This window comes from Balaenoptera physalus (genome assembly GCF_965194825.1).
Source record: "Balaenoptera physalus genome assembly, chromosome: 5".
Classification (NCBI taxonomy): domain Eukaryota; kingdom Metazoa; phylum Chordata; class Mammalia; order Artiodactyla; family Balaenopteridae; genus Balaenoptera; species Balaenoptera physalus.
In genome coordinates, this window is record NC_138884.1 from 129,170,876 (window position 1) to 129,192,584 (window position 21,709).

The 21,709-nt window shown below is 36.4% G+C and overlaps 1 protein-coding gene across 1 annotated transcript in view; it reads right to left on the reverse strand.

Moving 5' to 3' along the window:
• MAD2L1 (mitotic arrest deficient 2 like 1) overlaps positions 1 to 21,709 on the reverse strand; it is a 287,298-nt gene that overhangs the window by 12,843 nt on the left and 252,746 nt on the right. The gene's annotated exons all lie outside the window — the stretch shown is intronic.

Consider the following 21,709-nt stretch of genomic DNA (forward strand, 5'->3'; position numbering starts at 1 on the left):
CTGCACACACTCCAGAATGTCTAAAATGAACAAGACTGACAATACCAATCTCAGGCAATGGTTTGGAGCAACCAGAACTCTCATATACCATTAGCAGGAATGTAAATTGATACAGCAACTTCAGAATAACTTTTCATAATATTAAAACTGAACAAATGCACAGCCAATGACTCAGTAGTTCCACTCGTCGGTACATATATGGCAGATATGTGAACTACAGAAAGTCAAGTACATGAATATGCATATTCTTAAGCATTCATAATAGCCACAACTGGGAACGATTCAAATATCTATAAATATAGAATGGATAAGTAAACTGCACTTTATTCATTCAATGACATACTATTTAGCAATGAACGTGAACAACTGCTACACGTAACAATAAGGGTGAAATCTCATAAATATAGTGTCCAGCAAAAGAAGTCAGACACAAAGAAGTACACGTTGTATGATCTCTTTATATGAAGGTCAAAAACAGGCAAAACTGATCTATAGTGTTATAAGTCAGGAGAGTTACTTTTGCAGGGCAGCGAACTGCCAGGGGCTCGAGGAGGACTTCTGGAATCCTGGAAAGGTACTATTTCTTGACCTGGGTGGTGGTTATCCAGGTGTGCTCATTTTATGAAAATTCACTGAGATGTATACTTATGTATATGTAGGCTAATGCCTACATATTTCCTATATGTATGTTATTTTTTTCAATAAAATGTAATATATGAAGGAGTAAAATTGAAGACTGTGTTTTTGATGTCATCTGTTACTAGCTTTTTTTCCCTCTACAGCAAAGAAGCAAGAATTTTCTTGATTTCATTCCTTTGCCTTGCAAAACTGAAATCTGTCTTTTAAACAAATTTTTATGACATTTGTAAAATATATTTCTATTACTGCTTTTTTGTCCCCAGGTTTTGTCTTTTCAATATCAAATCCATTCTGTGATGGTTATTTTTCTTTCTTTCTTTCTTTTTTTTTTTGATTTCTGACCCAACCCTGTTTTTTGTCCCTTTTCCATTTGCTTTTATGTTTCAGTAGAGTTCTGGTAATAATCCCGTTTGACCTTAAGACAAATGCATTATCAAACATTAAACAAAGACTGGTTGCCATGGGCCTGATGTGTGACCTCATTCCACCTAACATTTAAGGAAATAACAGTCCTCTAAGAATGATGGGACAATTGCTTCCTGAGGATGTGAGGCTTATGACTGAATAGATGCTCTTTGAAGAAAAACATAGATGATGGGAGTATAAAGGGAGTTTATCCTGTCAGAAGTGAAAAACCACGCTGTCATCATAGCTGTGCACACTTTCCACTGCCACCACCCAGTGTAACTCATGCCAGCACATGGTGAGAATGATTTGGAAAAGACTTGAGTTCTGGGGTCATCAGATAGGGATTCAAACTCTAGATCTTACTAACAGTGTGTTTTTGAGCAAGTGTTCAATCTCTCTGGACTTCAACTGCCTTCTCTATAAAAATGGGGATAAAAATATCAACGTCACAAAACCGTGGCAGGGGTTTCAATTACATAAACATATAAATGTCTCTAACATAGTATTTAGCACATCTAGATGTTCAAAAGACGAAATTATCCTCTTTTCTATCCTTTTCCTTTTTAGGCAAAAATATGTCACTGCAATGGTTTGCAATCATATTTCAGTTTTTGATTCACAGCAATTTGGCTTTGGAGATGATAGGCCCTGGAGTATTTATTTCATGAATACATGCTGGATCCATATATATTTTCATACAGTATTTTTTTTTTTTACCTTTTGAATTTTCTAGATGCATTCTTTACCCTAAATGGGATAAGAAAATAATAGTAATTGTAAAATTCCTTTAATGGAAAAGAAGATATTTTAATATTTGATTTACTATCTTAACGGAATAGAAGGAAATAGTGTAGATGAGAATTTATTTTGTATTTTTAATTTCTATTTTAAAGTCTCACAAATTTGTAGACCTGAACGTAAGTGTGGTGTTTTTAGAGAAATGCACATTTGGCTACTTTTTCCCCCCAGTTTTATTGAGAAATAATTGACATACATCACTGTATAAGTTTAAGGCATACAGCATGATGGTTTGATGTACATACATTGTGAAATGGTTATCACAATAGGTTCAGCTAACATCCATCTTCTTATATAGATAAAACAAGAAGAGAAACAAAAAAAGAAAAAAGGGGGAAAAATTTCTCCTTGCGATGCAAACTCTTAGGATGTACTCTCACAACAACTTGCCTACACAAGCACACCTTGGAGATATTGCAGGTTTGGTTCCAGACCACTGCAATAAAGCCAATATCACAATATCACAATGAGTCACTTGAATTTTGTGGTTTCCCAGTGCATGTAAAAGTATATTTACACTATACTGTAGTCTATTAAGTGTGCAATAGAATTATGTCTAAAAAAATGTACCTATCTTAATTAAAAACTCTTTATTACTAAAAAATGCTAACCAGGGACTTCCCTGATGGCGCAGTGGTTAAGAATCCGCCTGCCAATGCAGGGGACACGGGTTCGAGCCCTGGTCCGGGAAGATCCCACATGCCGCGGAGCAACTAAGCCCGTGAGCCACAACTACTGAGCCTGCGCTCTAGAGCCCGCGAGCCACAACTGCTGAGCCCGCGTGCCAAAACTACTGAAGCCTGTGCACCTACAGCCTGTGCTCCGCAACAAGAGAAGCCACCACAATGAGAAGCCCATGCACCGCAACAAAGAGTAGCCCCCGCTCGCTGCAACTAGAGAAAGCCTGTGCACAGCAACGAAGACACAACGCAGCCAAAAATAAATATAAAATAAATAAATAAAATTTTTAAAAAAATGCTAACCATCATCTGATAATGCAGCATTGCCACAAACCTTCAATTTGTGAAAAACACAATACCTTTGAAGTGCAGTAAAGCAAAGCACAATAATACAATATGCCTGTATATCATTCTTCAGTGTTAGCCATAGTCATCACGTTGTACATTACATCTCTAGCCCTTATCTTATAACTGGAGGTTTGTACCTTTTGACCATCTTCCTCCAATTCCCCCTCCCTCACCCTCTGCCTCTGGTAACTGCAGGCCTGATCTCTTTTTCTATGAGTTTGGTTTTTTGTTTGTTTTTTAAGATTATAAGTGAGATCATACAGTATTTGTCTTTCTCTATCTGACTTATTTCACTTAGCACAGTGCCTTCAAGATCCATCTGTATTGTCACAAAATGGTAGGATTTTCTTGTATTTTTTTTAATGGCTGAATAATATTCCATTGCATATATACACCACATCTCCTTTATCCATTCATCCCACAATGGACACTTAGGGTATTCCCATGTCTTGGTTGTTGTAAATAGTGCTGCTGTGAACGGGGGGTGGGGGGGTGCTGCACAGATATCTTTTTGAGTTAGTGTTTTTGTTTCCTTTGAATATATTCCCAGAAGTAGAATTGCTGGATCATGTGATAGTTCTATTTTTAATTTTTTGAGGGTCTTTCGTTTTGTTTTCCATAGTGGCTGCACCAATTTACAGTCTCACCGATAGTACACAAGGGTTCCCTTTTCTCAACATCCATGCACATTTGACTACTTTTGATTACAGCCAGCTGCAGCTGGCTTTAAAAAATGTGTTACTTAGGAAAGTTGAAATAGCTGAAGGGACCCTTAGTATTGAGCATTTTATTCCTAAAAAATATAGGGAGGTGAAGCAACTTGCCTAAGGTGGCCATCGAAAGTTAGGACTCAAAAAAAAAAACAAGGAGTCAATGAATCACCCCCTCTGTTCTCTGAGTTTCAAGTTGTAAAAAGTAGACACAAATATTGAGAAAGTTACTGTATTAATGGCTGCTAAAGCTGAATTAGAAGATGGGGCTGAGACCCAAGGTTGAAACGGCAGTGTTCTGTAACTTCGACTCAAAATGGACACCTTGGAGCCCTTCTGCAGGTGGCGTTGGCTCCGCAAAGCTGACTCCACCTACACGTGCCCGCCTGCCTCCCTGTCGAGTCTAGGTCTGCCGCGCAAGCTCAGCCACTGCGGAGTGCAGGTTAAGAGGGAAAGATGAGCCCTCGTGATTTCTGTGAATGACCCTCCTGAGATAACACTCCCCCGCTGAACAATGCCTTGTAGATCATCAGATGCTTTTACCGTGCCAGAAAATATTTATTTGAAATACTATTTGCTCTGTAATCTTAGCCAGAGTATTAATTCGTTTAGCCTGCCTCTTCAAACTACTTAGGCTAGGGAAAATGACAACCTAGAACCTGCCCAAATGATCAGTAATGACAGATTATTATCATTATTATTATTATTATTTTGGCTATCACTTTTCTTACCGTTTGGTAGATTTTCCCCTTAGGATCAAACAACTTGGTATAATACCTCGCAAATAGAAGTCTTCGAAGGATGATACAGAATGTTGTCCTTTGGCTTATTCATATCGATATGGAGCTAGTCCCCCAAATTCTCAAGGAGCTCTTTTATAGTTTCAAACAGTAAAACTGCTCCATAAAACTGTAAAGCCTGAAAAGAAAGAAAGAAAAAAGAATCAGCCACATAAAGGCTAAGGATTTTTTACCACATGGCAGTCAAGATAAAATTAGGTGAAAGAATGCGTTTCTGGGCACAAATAGCAGTTTATCCCCTAAAGTTAAGAACCTCATAGTGAAATATAAGTAGGGAACTATAACTACCATTTTATTGTCACCTCATTAGCAAATCAGGTTGATATCAGTGCAGGAATAAACACGGGCAGCCTTTGAGCACAGATAATACTAATTTACTTCTTTATACCTCCACCATGTCCCAAAAGATCTGAAGCATCTAAACATTATTGAGAAAAGAACAACCTTTTTTTTCAGGAATTTGGCACCTAACACAATTGCATTTAGCAGTGTGGATATGAAGGAAATACACCAAAAAAGCCCAGTGAATAATTCACATATGTAGTCTCTGTAATTTGTTAAATCCTCTGTGCCTCTGGAAAACTCCAGGAACTAAAATAACTGAAAGGGTTTGGAGGGTTGACACTGAAAGGCACTGCATCATATGTCTCCATGAGGAATCAACAACTCTCAAGGTAAATACACACCTTAGCTTTAATTTACTACTTTACTTAGCCTCTTTCACTTAATCTCTTTCTTGCTCCTTTTCTCTTGCTCTCTCTCCTCCAAATAAAGTCTTGTTTTTAAGTACAGAATAAATGAACTTAATAAATTAACCTTCAATCTCTGTGATCTTCCATCACAAACTAAAGTGGTTCAAGATAGTTCACAGAGTTTTGACCATAAAACATAGGTTAAAAAGGATATTCTTTTTCATGTAGTAAAAATGGAGTATGCAGCTATATATTTAGCTTGGTGGGTGGCTACCTTACAATGGTACTTCTTCCCATTTCTATTAATGGAAAGTGTAACCTACACATGCTGTAAGAGAGGTTATTCCTTGGTGTTCCTTCCTTCACCTTTGGACTTAAATTTCTGTATTCTCTTGAATATAGAATCTAACTCCCTACTGCTGCAACTGTGATGTCTTTTGTTGACAGGAGAGTGACAGCTTGGGACCTGTATGTATATGGCTTGGTTTCTTTGGGTCGTGATTATTCTCATAACTGTTTTTATCACTGTGACACTGCACCCATTTTAATCATTCCTATATTCCAAAGATTTTGAAAAGCCTGCTCAGATAGAGTAATGAGAATAAAAACAAAAATAAACAAGTGGGACCTAATTAAACTTAAAAAGCTTTTGCACAGCAAAAGAAACCATAAACAAAATGAAAAGACAATCCTCAGAATGGGAGAAAATATCTGCAAATGAAGCAACTGACAAAGAATTAATCTTCAAAATATACAAACAGCTCATGCAGCTCAATATCACAAAAACAAACAGCCCAATCCAAAAATGGGTGGAAGACCTAAATAGACATTTCTCCAAAGAAGACATAAAGACGGCTAACAAACACATGAAAAGATGCTCAACATCACTAATCATTAGAGAAATGCAAATCAAAACTACAATGAGGTATCACCTCACACCACAGTCAGAATGGCCATCATCAAGAAATCTACAAATAATAGATGTTGGAGGGTGTGGAGAAAAGGGAACCCTCATGCATTGTTGGTGGGAATGTAAATTGGTACAGCCACTATGGAGAACAGTATAGAAGTTCCTTAAAAACCTAAAAATAGAATTACCATATGACCCAGCAATCCCACTCCTGGGCATATACCCAGAGAAAACCATAATTCACAAAGACATATGCACCCCAATGTTCATTGCAGCACTATTTACAATAGCCAGGACATGAAAACAACCTAAATGTCCATCAACAGAGGAATGGATAAAGAAGATGTGGTACATATATACAATGCAATATTACTCAGCCATAAAAAGGAACAAAATTGGGTCATTTGCAGAGACGTGGATGGACCTAGGGACTGTCATACAGAGTGAAGTAAGTCAGAAAAATATCATACATTAACACATACATGTGGAATCTATAAGAATGGTATAGATGATCTTATTTGCAAAGCAGAAATAGAGACAGGAACGTAGAGAACAAACGTATGGATACCAAGGGGGAAAGGGGGGGTGGGATGAATTAGGAGATTGGGATTGACATATATACACTATTGACACTACGTATAAAATAGATAACTAATGAGAACCTACTGTATAGCACAGGAAACTCTATTCACTGCTCTGTGGTGACCTAAATGGGAAGGAAATCCAAAAAAGAGGGGACATATGTATACATATGCTGATTCACTTTGCTGTACAGTAGAAACTAACACAATATTGTAAAGCAACTATACTCCAATAAAAATTTTAAAAAAAAGAAGTAGTGAAAATAAATATTTGGAAAAGTTTTTGTTGAAAAAAAAAAAAAAAGCCTGCTCAGAACATAGACTATCCCTTCAAAGTCCGTGCTGCTCTTTAGTTTATAAACTGAAATTGATGGTTCATCTATTTCAGTAGTTCTTAACATAGGGTACAAGAATAGAATCACCTGTAGGGATTTTAGAAAATATATGTGATGATTTCTGAATGGGGCCCATATATCAGAATGTGTATTAATCTTCCCTCACCCCCTCTCCAGGATGATGTTATTGAGCCGTCAGGGCTGAGAATCACAGAGCTATTTACACAACTGTCTTGTGCTGTTTGGAGGGGTAATGCAGCCTAATTGTGTAATAGACCCCGTAGCCAATCTGTCTGGTTTCAAATCCTGGCTGCTACTTTTTCCCAGTGTGACTTCAGGCAAGGTACTTAGCCATTCTGATCCTCAGTTTCCTCATTTGTAAAATGTGGATAGTGGTAATAATAGAACATACATCATACATGTAAAACAACCAGCATAGTGTCTGGCACATAACATGTAGTATAAAAGTGTATTAATTGGAGTTTCCTGGTGGCACAGTGGTTAAGAATCCGCCTGCCAATGCAGGGGACACGGGTTCGAGCCCTGGTCCGGGAAGATCCCACATGCCGCAGAGCAACTAAGCCCGTGAGCCACAACTACTGAGCCTGCGCTCTAGAGCCCGCGAGCCACAACTACTGAGCCTACGTGCCACAACTACTGAAGCCCGCACGTCTAGAGCCTGTGCTCCACAAGAGAAGCCACTGCAATGAGAAGCCAGCACACCGCAACAAAGAGTAGCCCCCGCTCAATGCAACTAGAGAAAGCCCGCGCACAGCAATGAAGACCCAACGCAGCCAAAAAATAAATAAATTAATAAATTAATTAAAAAATTTAAAAAAAAAGTGTATTAATAAATATTTGATTCTCACTCCCAGCAATTTTTCATTTTAAAATTTCTCCCAAATGTTAAGGAGAGCCTTATTTATGTATATGTGGTCTATGTATTTTAAGTGGTTAACAATCTGGTGTTCCTAAATAAAACACTAAAATTTTCTACTGTTTCCTTGTTTCATCCCTGTAATCACTCAGCATGTGCTTAAGAAAATCCAGCTAAATGATTATACTATTTAATTAAAATTTGATTATTTATACCCTCACTTTATTCCAAAAGGGCTTGGGCAGGTTTTTACAAAATACATATATAACATAACAAGCTAAAAGAACTAAGTAATGAAATCAGGGCAAAAGATAAACAAGTGGAGGAAGACAAATTAACCTTTTAAGTTTGGCTCCCAAGAAGGCACCCTATAAGGTCCTGTACTCTTTTAGTTCAGGCCCACATCATTCATTCAAGGCTAAATTCATACCAGAGGGATATTTTACACTATCTGCACAATAGCTTTCCTGGTAACACAAGAAACAGAAGGATGACTTTTATTATTGCTATTTTCATAAGCAGGAAAATTTAGGCTCTAAAAATGCAGCAAATTATTCTAGATGATTTTATAGGTTAGAAACATTGAAATACCAATATTCAGATGCTATTTGTTTTACCTAAAATGGCTTAATTTATATAATAATGTTAGATAAAATATAAAGCCTTTAAAAATACCTGTTAGACATTACTGCCCCATAGAAGACAACGGTTTACATTCAACTGTCCAAAGAAATGAGCTTAAAATGTGTGTCAAATATGGCATTTATTTCCATTTCTATGATCCACTTTTATCAAAGCATGCAACTGCTTGTGGTTAGCTCTTAAGTCTATAAAAGGAGACTAATGAGAAGTTGAGAAGTTTGGCCTAGCAGTCACCCACAATCTCCTCTGGACATCCTTCCCCTGTGTTGTCAAACAGCTGTCACAAGTACACCCTACAGCCCCATCTGCAGGGCATCCATCCTGGATGGCTGCCTGCAGGCAGATAGGTTAGTGTGTATTCCCCTCCGCAGCCAGAAAATGTGCAGAGTTCTTGTGGACTAATCCACTAAGACAAGAGAAACAGAAAATAACTGTCAAGTCTAAATTTGTTAGAAAGCCACTTAGTGCTTCAAAATTGTTACTGTCAGGCTTGATTGTGGTAGCATTTCATTCTCTGTGTCAGAGGAGCCAGGTTTGAGATGGTGCACGTTAGTTGCTGAGGATGTTAAACTCTTTAGGATTGTTTTGTTGGTGAATCTATTTCAAGACTAAAAATTTCCAGGGATCTTAAAAGTTACGGTGCCTCCCAGGACTTCCCAGGAGAATTCATGTGTATTAGTGTATATGTAATTTTCCCCCTCCCAGATAGCCAACACTGATCTTAATCTCCCTGAAAATGATAGGTTGGCAGGAAAAGTTAGAATCTGAGGTGAAAGTCTCCTGGTTATTCTAATTTTAGTTTTGATCTTAAGTTTTAGTGTCTTATATTTCAGGCTGATAATTTTTACTTATATTCTTACCAATCCATTCTGAAGGGTGAAGGATGTTAGAGCATAGAAACCCCATCTGTGTTTTGTATTCAGCACACAGACAACTATAGCTTTTAATTTCTTTCTTTGACTTCAGGGTAACTGGTGGGTTGTACTTAAAGATATAATTATCCTTCCTTACATGCCACTCACTCCTTTATAAGACAGCGGTCATCACCAGAAGCATTGTTCATTTATGCATTGGTTACTTATTGACTGATTACTAGGTACATGATCCTGGGGTATGTATTTTGGAGAATACAGAGAGCAACAAAAACAAAAATTAAATGGTAGTGGGGAAACATGGATTTTCATGTCTGACCTAGGTTTGAATCTCAGCTCCATCATTAATTTGTTGTAAAATTCTCAATTATTTTCCTTTAATCTGTTTGTCTATCCTCATGCCAGTTCCACACTGCCTTAGTTACTGTAGCTTTGTAGTACTGAAATCCGGAAGTGTGAGTTTTCTAGCTTTATTTTTTTTTGCTATTTTGGTTCCTTTGAATCTCCATATGAATTTTAGAATCAGCATGTCAATTTCTGAATAAAATGTCAACTAATATTTTTGATAGGAATTGTGTTGAATCTGTAGGTCAATTTGGGGAGTATTGGCATCTTAACAACATCGAGTCTTTCCATCCATGAACAGGTCTTTCCATTTATTTAGGTCTTCATTGGTTTCTTTTAATGATATTTTGTTGTTTTCAGTGTACTTATGTTGCACTTATTTTGTTAGATTTATTCCTAAGTATTCTTTTTGATACTATTATCAATAGAATTGTTTTCTCAAGTTCATTTCCTAGTTCATTACTAGTGTATATTAATATAAATGATTATTTTTGTAAACTGGTTTTGTATCCTGCAACCATGCTGAACTTGTTTATTAGTTCTAATTGTGTGTGTGACATAAAAATCATGTAACTTTCAAATAGAGATGGTTTTACTTCCTCCTTTCCAATCTGGATGCTTCTATTTCTTTCTCTTATCTAACTTCCCTGGCTAATACCTCCTGTTTAATGTTATGCAGAAGTGTTAAGAGTGAACATTCTTATTTTTGATCATTGAGAGAAAACATTCAGTCTTTCACCATTGAGTATGATTGATGTAAGCTGAGGTTTTGTTTTTGTTTTTTGTAAATGTCCTTTATCAGGTTGAGGAAGTTCCCTTCTATTCCTCATTTGTTGCGTGTTTTTATCATGAAAGAATTTTGGATTTTGTCAAATGCTTTCTGTGACTCTACTGAGATGATCATGTGGCTTTTATCTTCTATTTAGTTAATATAGTGTATTACAATGATTGATTTTCATATGTTGAGCCCACCTTTCATTTCTGGGTTAAATCCCATTTGGATATTTTTATTTTTAAACCATTGGTCAAAAGCAATATTTCCCCAATATAAGCTGCAGAGCAATAATTCCATTGGATGCTAATAGCTGCTCCATGAAAAAAGAGTTACATTAAGTAAATTTGAGAAATGCTGCATTAGAGTTAAATAGGTTTCTTTACAGCATACTCTCTCAGAGACTATAATATACTAATAGACTTTGCAAATCTCTAAGAGGGAGGTATGGTATGCCATGTTTTATAAACTTGTCTGGCAAGGGTACTTTGTGAAATTAATTTTCCATCAAATACATCTTGAGAAATATTGGTCCCAAGAATTTTTTTGTTTGCTTTTTTTAGAACTAGGTGTCTCTCTTTAAAAAAAAAAAAAAAATTTATTTATTTGGTTGCACTGGGTCTCTTAGTTGTGGCAGGCAGGCTCCTTAGTTGTGGGAGGTGGGCTCCTTAGTTGTGGCATGCGAACTCTTAGTTGTGGCATGCACATGGGAACTAGTTCCATGAGCAGGGATCGAACCTGGGCCCCCTGCATTGGGAGCATGGAGTCTTAATCACTATACCACCAGGGAAGTCCCGGTCCCAAGAATTTTGATTAAACTTCTTTAGCATGTAATAGTGACCTAGAAAAGCTTAAAACTGCCAGGATTATCAATTTTTAAAATTATATATTGCTGTCTAGAAAAATGCATTCAACATACAATAAATATTCATAGAGAGTCTATTATGTGTCAGGTACTCTTCTAGGCACTGGAAAGGTAGCAATAGGAAAAAATGACAAAAGAAATCTCTGCTCTGTGGAGTGTACATTCTGGAAGAGAGGCAAACAATGAACATAAAAATTATGCAAATCATAAAATATGTTAGAGAGTACTATATATTACATAAAAAAGAAAAATCAAGTAAGCTCCTTGACACCAGTCTTGATGATGATTTCCTGGATTTGACACTGAAAGCACAAGGAACAAAAGCAAAAATAATCAAATGGAACTACATCAAACTAAAAGGCTTCTGCACAGCAAAGGAAACCGTCAACAAAACGAAAAGACAACTTACTGAATGACAGAAAATATTTGCAAATCATGTATCTGATAAGGGGTTAATATCCAAAACACATCACTCATACAACTCAATAGCAAAAAACCCCAAACAATCTGATTTAAATATGGGGGGGTGTAGGATGATCTGAATAGATATTTTTCCAAGAAGACATACAGATGCCGAACAGGTACATGAAAAGGTGTTCAACGTCACCAATTATCAGGAAAATGCAAACCAAAACCACAATGAGATATCACCTTACACCTGTTAGAATGGTTATTATTTAAAAAACCAAGAAATAATGTTTCTAGGTACTTTTGCCATAAGCATCTTTACCACAAGCATTTTTGCCACATTTCTGCTGCATAATTAATTGGCTGTAAGGCAATTTTGCTGTAAAAGATAAAATAACTGGTTGATAGCTTGGTTTGACATACAAAAAGCATGACAGATGATGATGATTTTACACCAAGAATTGGTTTTTTATTTTGAAACACACTACATGGGAGGAGAAAGAGGCCAGATCCACATTTCCCATAGAACTTTGTAATGTCTCTCAATGGACACATGACATAATATTCCAAGAACAAACAACAGTGTGGAAGGCTTTCACAACACAATAAAAAGCTCAGTTATAAATATGCATTCTAGTATTTGGAAAGTCTATCTTAATGAAGGAAGAAATTTTAGTGAAAAAGAAAAAGTGTGATGCTCAACAAGGAGAAGGATCAACAAGCAAAAAAAAAAAGAAAAAAAGACAGAAAATTCTATGAAAGAAAGACTTTGAAGACAAGTGCTTAGGTACAAACCACAAAATAAGTTATTTGCACAGTATTGCCAAGAACCTTCACAGATTTTAAATGTATTCAAATATTTTGTATTTTGCGATAAAGTCTTTTTAATTTTATTATTCATTTTTGATGTTTCCTGTTTATGTCCCTTTTAATGTCCCTCTTTTATTTTTTGTTATTTTATCTTTTATGGCAAAACTGCCTTGTGGCTAAGTAGTTATGTGGCAAAAACGTTTCCAGCAAGAATGCTTGCAGTAAACGTGTCTACAGCAAAGACAGTTATGAAGAAACTACCGGACGTGGAAATAGCAAGTGTTGGCGAGGATGTGGAGAAAAGAGAAACCTTGTGCACCATTGGTGGGAATGTAAGTTAGTGCAGCCGCTGTGGAAAACAGTATGGCGGGGTCCTCCTAAACTTAGACATAGAACTACCACGTGATCCAGCGGTTCCACTTCTCTGGTATTTACCTGAAGAAAATGTAAACACTAATTCAAAAAACTACATGCACCCTCGTGTTCACTGCAGCATTATTTACAATAGCCAAGGCATGGAAACAACTTAAATGTTAATTGACAGATAAATGGATAAAGAAGATATGGTATTATACATACAATGGAATATTATTCAGTCATTAAAAGAAATGGAATCCTGCCATTTGCTACAACATGGGTGGACCTTGAGGGCACTACGCTAAGTGAGGTAAGTCAGACGGAGAAAGACAAACACTGTATGATTTCATATGTGGAATCTTTAAAAACACAAGCTCACAGACACAGAGAACAGATCTGTGTTTGTCAGAGGTGGGGGGTGGGGGCTGGCAAATGGGTGAAGGGGCTCAAAAGGCACAAGTACAAACTTCCAGTTATAAAATAAATAAATCACGGGGATGTAATGCACAGCATGGGGACTGTAGTTACAAACAGTGTGTTCCATATTTGACAGTTGCTAAGAGAGTAGATTTTAAAAGCACTCATCACAAGAAAAAAAAAAATTGGTAGCTATGTGTAGTAATGGATGTTAATAGACTTCTTGTAGTGATCATTTTGTGATATATACAAATATCAAATCATTATGTTTTATACCTGAAACTAATACAATTTTATATGTAAATTACACCTCAATTTAAAAAAAAGAAAATGAAAAATCGGCTTAAGAAGTTTTGGAAATTCTGGGTAGGAGGATGGGAAACACAATGAAATATTTATAGGACATTCAGGCTAAAGTGGACTGATTGAGAGGGAAGGAGGTAGGAGCATTCATTGCCTCTTAACCTGGATTACTGCAGTAGATCCTAACTAATTTCACTGCTTCAACTTTTGCTTCTTTCCCCCACCCCATGGGTTGACAGTAGTCTCTCTGTGTGTGTAAGGGGGATGGAGGTCTAGGTGATGGGAGTAGGCAAAAGTAAAAGCAGTGAAATTAGTTAGGGGTCTATTTCAGTAATCCAGGTGAGAGAGGATGGAGGCTCAAACCAGCAGTGAAGGGTTCATATTCTGGGTATTTTGAATATGGAGTCAACAGGATTTCCTGGATAAGAGAGAAGCTTGGATAAGAGGTATGAGAGAAGGAGAGAAGTCAAAAATGATTCTAAAGTTTTGGTCTTGTGCAACTTTAGAATAAAGTTTCATCAACAGAGAAGGGAAGACTTCCCATGGTGCAGTGGTTAAGAACCCGCCTGCCAATGCAGGGGACACGGGTTCGAGCCCTGGTCCAGGAAGATCCCATATGCCTCGGAGCAACTAAGTCCATGCGCCACAACTACTGAGCCTGCACTCTAGAGCCCACGAGCCACAACTATTGAAGCCAGCACGCCTAGAGCCCATGCTCCGCAACAAGAGAAGCCACCGCAATGAGAAGCCTGTGCACCGCAACGAAGAGTAGCTCCCGCTCGCCGCAACTAGAGAAAGCCCTCACGCAGCAACGAAGACCCAACGCAGCGAAAAATAAGTAAATTTAAAAAAATAATAAATTTATTAAAAAAAAATACAGAGAAGGGAAAGTATGTGGGCGGAGCAAGTTTGTGAAAGGAAGTGAAGATTTCAGTTTTGGAACATGCTGCACTTACGATTTCTACTTTTATATATTAACTCAGCGTAGGAATTAAGACACATGGTCTCTATTGTTGACTTGATGAGATACATCTTTTACTTAATACCAGTAGAGACACCAATCTGCCAGTACTTTACATTGTGAATAGCTAAAGACATTAGAAAAAGGCCAGAATTAAATAGATGCTATTTATACTACTTATTCTTTCATTTGTATCCTCCCCCCACCCTTTTTTCCAAAAAATTGACTGGTTTTTAGAATTTGTCTTTTTTGTGGACTAAGGAGCTTGCCTAAAGTACTTGTTGATCCTGTTTTACCAACCAACCAACCAACCCAGCCCACAAAATAACAACCAAAAACAAAACAAAGAAAACAACAAAACTCCTCCATTTGTCTTCTTATGGAGTAATCATTCTCCAGTCTTCTGCTTTTAAAATGCACATCCAGGGCTGACACATAACTGTGAATTAAATAGACTACTTTCCCCCAGCAATTGAAGAGGTGATGGAAACAACTGGGAGAGCACTAGTGACTGAGGAGAGGAAACTATAGTCTGCAGGGTATAGATTATCCAGAGGAGGGTGGCACTGTTGCCTGTCATCCTGGGCATATCTTGGGCTATATTTCCCAGCTTCCTTTGAAGTGAGGTGTGGTCATGTAACTGAATTCCAACCAGTGGAATATGAGTAGAAGTGGCCTGGTCTACTTCCAGGCCTGGTCCAGGAAACCACTCCACTTGATGATATTTATTCCATCCCATTTTGATTAGCTGAAGACTAGCCTGACATATTGAAACAACATGTTGAAAATAATGGATCCAAAACTGGAAGAAGCCTAGGTCTCTGAATTCTGCTCAAAGAAGACCATCTGTCAACCAAGAATTCCCATTTTGGACTTAACATGAGTGGGAAATAAATGTTTACTGTATTTGAGCTATCATACATTTGTAAGTTTATTTGTTATAGCAGCTAATGGTCTCAAAATTAATGCAAAGAGAGAAACAGGGGTTCAAAAGCATGCTTACTATTCACATTTCCCTATTTAGCGCTCCAGTTTGGAGCCAATTATTATTATTATATTTTTTAAAATTTACTTTCCATTTATTTTCTATGCATGTACTTTTAAACAGTTAAGATCAATCAGGGCAAATAGATTATATCTGGAGCCAATTATTTCCTTCAAATGTCCTATAAGCATATAGTTTGAGGAGTGGAATTACAAGTGCATAGCTTGTAATGTAGGGCTTAAACTAAGCTCATGGAACATTCCATATACTATAATACTGACTTAAGCATGAATTTAAAGATATAAATCTTTGAGGCTTGAGAAATTAGCAAGCATTACTGAGATATTCAGTTTTCCCAATTTGATTTGCATTGCCAGCTAAATCTGTTTACTGAGTTCATGGTGGCATTTAGAGATCTAATTCAATGCTCTATTTGTAAATTTCTGAGCATGCTTTTGGATCATAGCCTTTCTCAAATATTACATCCTTTCTAGGGCAGTATTTATTATGGAAAAGTTTTCTTAGAAGTTTTTCACATTTTTAATATATCCATCCCTTGGCTTTAGAGGCATACAGGGTAAAGACTACATTTTCAAATTTCATATACACATGTCCTTAAGAGAAAAATAAATTTGTTTTCAACATGGGAGAATCTTCTGCAATGACTCCATGTTAAACACACATTCTTTAAAATAAAGTACAAAATTACAAAAGTGTGGACTTTCTAACCTTGTACTGAGAGGAAAAATATAAGTAAATTAAGCTTCTGTAAGGAAATGAAAATATTTGAAGATTTTATCTACAAATTTAGATACCTAGAGTAAAAATCTTCTGGTATTTAAACTCTGGCTTAGTTTCTGTGAAGACAGATACTACCTGGTATACTATAATAATACATGAACATTGGCAAGCTCCCCTTCCTCAAATATCTCCTCTAAGTAGGTGACACAGCGTCTCAAATGTATCTGTGTCTTGCAATACTCCTAATAGTAGTAGCAGTAAAAAAAGTAATAATAAAGATAAAGTTTTATTGAGCACTATCATGTGTCAGGGACTATGTAAAGCACTTTTTATGAATCTTTTAAGGTAATTCTCACAAGGACTCCATGAAGAGGCAAATATTATTTTCTACTTTTCCAGTGAGGCAGTTGCAGCACGGATAAGTTTAATGACTTGTTCAAGGTTATATTTAGTATGTGAGAGAGCTAGGAACTGAACAATTTGGCAGGCTGGCCCCAGAGCCAATGCTCAATATTCCTGGAAAGGCTAACATATTAAGTCCCTTTCATTAAATGCAAATCAATTCATCATTTTTATTAATGATAGCACATATAAGGTGTTAAAATAATAATGCAAGAAATTAAAAGGAGAAATTACTATTACTTATCTCTATATTAATATGTGTAGTTATTCTTATGGTTATATAAATATAGTTAAACTTAGAGTACTTATTATGAGGAATATAGTACTTACACTAGTACATTAGTGCTATATACTATATATAAAACTAAATCATGGTTTAGATATTGGAAAGTTTTAAATTTATTGTTACCTAAAAATGTAGCCAAAACTTTAAATATTTGAGATATATATTATATACACATATATACTATACTATATGCTAATATATTAAAGAAACTATAAATCATATAAATAATAATCAGTATGAAATACAATTAAATGAAATATTAAAAAACATTACTTTGTACTAATCTGGGGAAAGCTCAGAAACATATGACATACAATAGATAAAGTGCTGGTGACATCTTTAAAAATGAGCTTTTTGGGGGGGGACATTAAATGGTTTAATGTCCTTGCATATCTTCAAGGTGGTAAATATATTAATATTTATGTTAATATTAAACTATAATAAGTCAAAGATACATATTTAATTTCTAGGACAAAAATGAGCTTCTTGAAGGCAAGTCTTTTTAAAAATCTCCAGCACTAGTCCAGTGTCTGGCATACAGTTCAAATAAATGAATAACTATTAAAGAGCTGTATTAGGCAGGGCTCTCCAGAAAAAACAGAACCAATAGAACATATACAGATATATATAGGAGGAGATTTATTATAGGAATTGGCTTACGCAGTTATGGAGAGACAGGAAACCTGGTGGTATAATTCTGTCTGAGCCCAAAGGCCTGAGAACTTGTGGAGTTGATAGTTTAAGTCCCAGAGTCATAAGGTCCAAGAATCAGGAGCTCTGATGTCCAAGAGCAGGAGAAGATGGATGCCCCAGCTCAAGAAGAGAGAATGAGGCCTTCCCTTTACCTTTTTGTTCTATTCAGGCCCTCAACTGATGGGATGATTCCCACCTGCTTTGGTGAGGGAGGATCTCTTTTCTCAGTCTGCTAATTCAAATGCTAACCGCTTCCGGAAACACCCTCACAGACACACCCAGAAATAAGTTTTACCTGGCCTTCCCTTAGCCTAGTCAAGTTGACACATAAAATTAACCATCACAAGAGTGTTTCCAAGTAAAGGTCCATTTAGACCTGCTTCACATCAATGAATACTAAAAGTGATTCATCATCTAACAAATTTATTATCTATATTAATTTATAAATAGTTTTAATAGTTCTAAACTAGGTCTTGTAATGACTTCCTGTCCCTATAAAAGTTGAACTTTTGATCTACAATTTTTTTACATTATTAATCTGATTATCAGCCATTTTCTTCATAGTTCAAAAAGTCAGTGATATACTAGTTCAATTCAAGTCAAATAATCATGGTTCCTAAATTGGTAGTTTGGGAATTAATGAAATGACATTGTATAGCTGAGCATGATAACTGAAAGGCATATTTGAGAGCTGTGCTGACTAGTACAGTAGCTATTAGCTACATGTGGCTATTTAAATTTTGTTTAAATTTTTATTGGAGTATAGTTGACTCACAATGTTGAGTTAGTTTCAGGTGTACAGCAAAGTGAATCAGTTATACATACAGTGACTATTGAAATTTAAAATGATTAAAATGAAATACAATTAAAAATTTAGTTACTCAGTTGCACCAATGGTAACTGCACTGAACAGCACAGATACAGAACATTTCCACCATCACAGAAAGTTCTACCAGACAGTGCTATTCTAGAGAAAGAATGTATAATATGAATCAATTATCTTCATAGATAATTTAAAAACCTCACTTTTGCTGGTAATTTCTTATTTTCCATATCTTTCTCAAAGTGTTCATCTAATAACATAACTGGCATGAATTTGAACTCTTGCTCTAGCTCTAGAGAAGGCACTAACCATGGGGAAAGTATGCCTAAAGGAAGCAAGGAGAAAATCAAAAGCAAGAAGCAGGATAATGTACAAATTGTGCCATCAGCTTTTTTGAGATCAAGAAATCTGTGTATAATACGCCATAGATAAGTCATTTAGCCTTACAGCTTCTGTGAGCAAAAATTTCCTTAGAGGAGACCCAGTAGAACTATGGAGCACTATGTGACTCGTCAGTTGGGTGAACAGCCTAAAATCAAATACTACAAATAGAAAAAGAAATTAGAAACAGTAAATATAAAAGGACATAGGTAAATTCCAAACCATTCAGTGACAATGTCATCCAACTGCTGCAGAGGATGGAATTTTTCCTTGATGCTTCCACACTTACGGGATTGGGATTCCTGCTGCTTTCTTCCTTTCAGCAATCAGTGATGTCTAGGTTTCCAAGCACAACTCCTAGCTCGTCTCTAGATACTACCCTTCTACTCTGAACTTTTCAACCTGGGATTCCTTTCTCAAACCTAATCTAAAAAAATGACTGATTACATCCAAGGCGATGGCACAATAGCTATTTAAATGTTCCAGAAAAGTTCCTATTTCCATTACAGACAAATTCATTCCTAGCCTCTTGCTGACCCAGTTACAGTAGGTTCATTGTGATTAGATCTCTTACGGTTACCAACTTCTCTTTTTCAAGCTGCATTTTAACCTCTTTTTCAAACACAATGTAATAAATATTAGATTTCAAATATTCACAAAGACAAGCAAAAAGAAAAAGATGTTTGCACATGAGCGCAGACGTAATTCACTGCAGTGTTTAATCTTTATCTTTTTAAAACAAACTCTAGCTTTGGGAGGAATACTGCAGGAAATAGAAAAAGGAAACAATGTCTCACATGCTTCTAAATGTAGTTGAGACATTTTAAATAAAATATTTAGCCATTTAACCACAACTTTCACTTTTCATCACCAAGCAATTCTGATAATATGAATTGTTCATACATTGCATTGTGTAAGATGCATCAATTTCATTTTGAGTAGAATTAATAAAGAATATTTACAGGCGTATTTTGGGAAGTCTTATTTTGGTGCCTTATTTCGAACCAAGCAAAAATAATTAAAAATTTTAACTTCTAATTGTACCTTCTTAGGCTGCTGTTTACAGTCACCTGCTGGTCATCCACCTGGCATAAGACACATACAAGTCACACTGGGCATACTCCAAAGAAGAACTTTGAGCCTCCTAGAGTTAATTTCTGGCACACTTTTCTTTAATAGAAGGAGAGCTACAATATTTTCTAGAGGTAAGACTTACTGTGGTGTTAAGCTTGGGAGTATGATAATTTTTCCGGAAAGTCAAAAAGTTATAGACTTGACTCAGAGCTAGTACATACTTCAATATTTTTACTAAAATGGAGGAATGGATGAGATAATAAAATGACTGGTAATGTGTAGTGGAAGTCCACATTTGAGCTACACTTACTGCCAGAGTTCAGATATTTGCTGGAACACATCTATAGATTGTTTGAAGTCTCTTTCAATGAAGAATTTAGAAACCTCCTTGGAAAGACATTATCTTAAAGGAAAGAGAAATTTAGGTATGACAAAATTATCCCTATAACAAAATCTTCACTATTGGAGTTTCAGTTTTGAATACAACCATGCTGGTCTGGCTCTAACTTAATTCCTGGGGGGAATGAGGGACATGTTCTCTGCACCTCCAGCTTGCATGTTTTTTAAATAATAAAAGTCTTTTCAAGCTTGTTGCTCCCTCATTTGAGGTCCAAAGAGTCAGTGTTATACACAGTCAAAGGAGCAGAAAGACTGACATTTATGTGTAGATAAAGTTCCAATTCCTTCTTTTTCATACTAGGTGACATCCTTCAATCAAATCAGACAACATTCAAAGCCCTTAATCTGTTATGGAGAGCATGACAGACATAGTCTCTTCCTTGAGAACAGTTATGGTCTTGGAGGAGGCAGATCCCCAAAACAAGTACATCAGTAATTATATTGTTACAAGAAGGTGAGCATTTATGACAGGGGATCTAACAAGGGACAGGTAAGGAAATCCTCTTAAGAGTGAGATTTAAGTTGATAACTGCAAGATAAGTCCAGTTAATCAGGTCAATGGAGTGTGGAGAAAGCATTACAAATACAAAGAAGAGCACATGCAGACTCTGGGGGCTAGAATGAATCTACTGTGTTTGAAGAACAGAAAGAAGCTAACGTAGCTGTTGCAAACAGATTGAAGAGGAGAACAGAGGGAGATGAGGCTGCAGCAGTAGGCAGGAACCAAATCATAGAGGGCTCTGTCAACCATGATAAGGGTTTTCATTTAATCCTAAGAGTAATGGTAAGTCATAAGAGGGTTTTGAGTAGGAAGTGACATGATTAGATTTGCCATATTACAAGTCCACTTTGGCTGTCTGTTGGTGAATGGATTACAAGGTAGCCAGAATGGATGTGGGGAGCCTATTGCAATAACCAAACCAAGAGACATTTGTGACTTTACACTGGAGTGGTAGTTCTCAAAGTGTTGTCCATGGACCCCTAGCAGGCCCAGAGGTGCTTTTATGAGGCTTGCAAGGTAAAAATTATTTTCATGATAAAACTAAGATATTATTGGCCCTTTAAATTATTTTGACATTTGTACTGATGGTACAAAAGCAATAGTGGATAAACTTCTGGAAATTTAGCTCTAATTAAGGCTTATAGTCATTGAATTCTTTATTTTAACATATTCTTATGGAAAACTGCAAGTTTTATTTAAGAATTTCCTTGATGAAGCAGAAACATTTACTGATTTTATTAAATCTCATCCCCTAGTACACCTCTTTTTAATAGTGTGTGACAAACGGTGGAACATATTGCAGAAGTAGCTCAAAGTGACTGCCAGCTTCCCATAGCAGAAGCTGTTTTTCTCTTTGTGGTAGCAGAGGTCAGTTGCTCAGTGTAGCAGAGGGC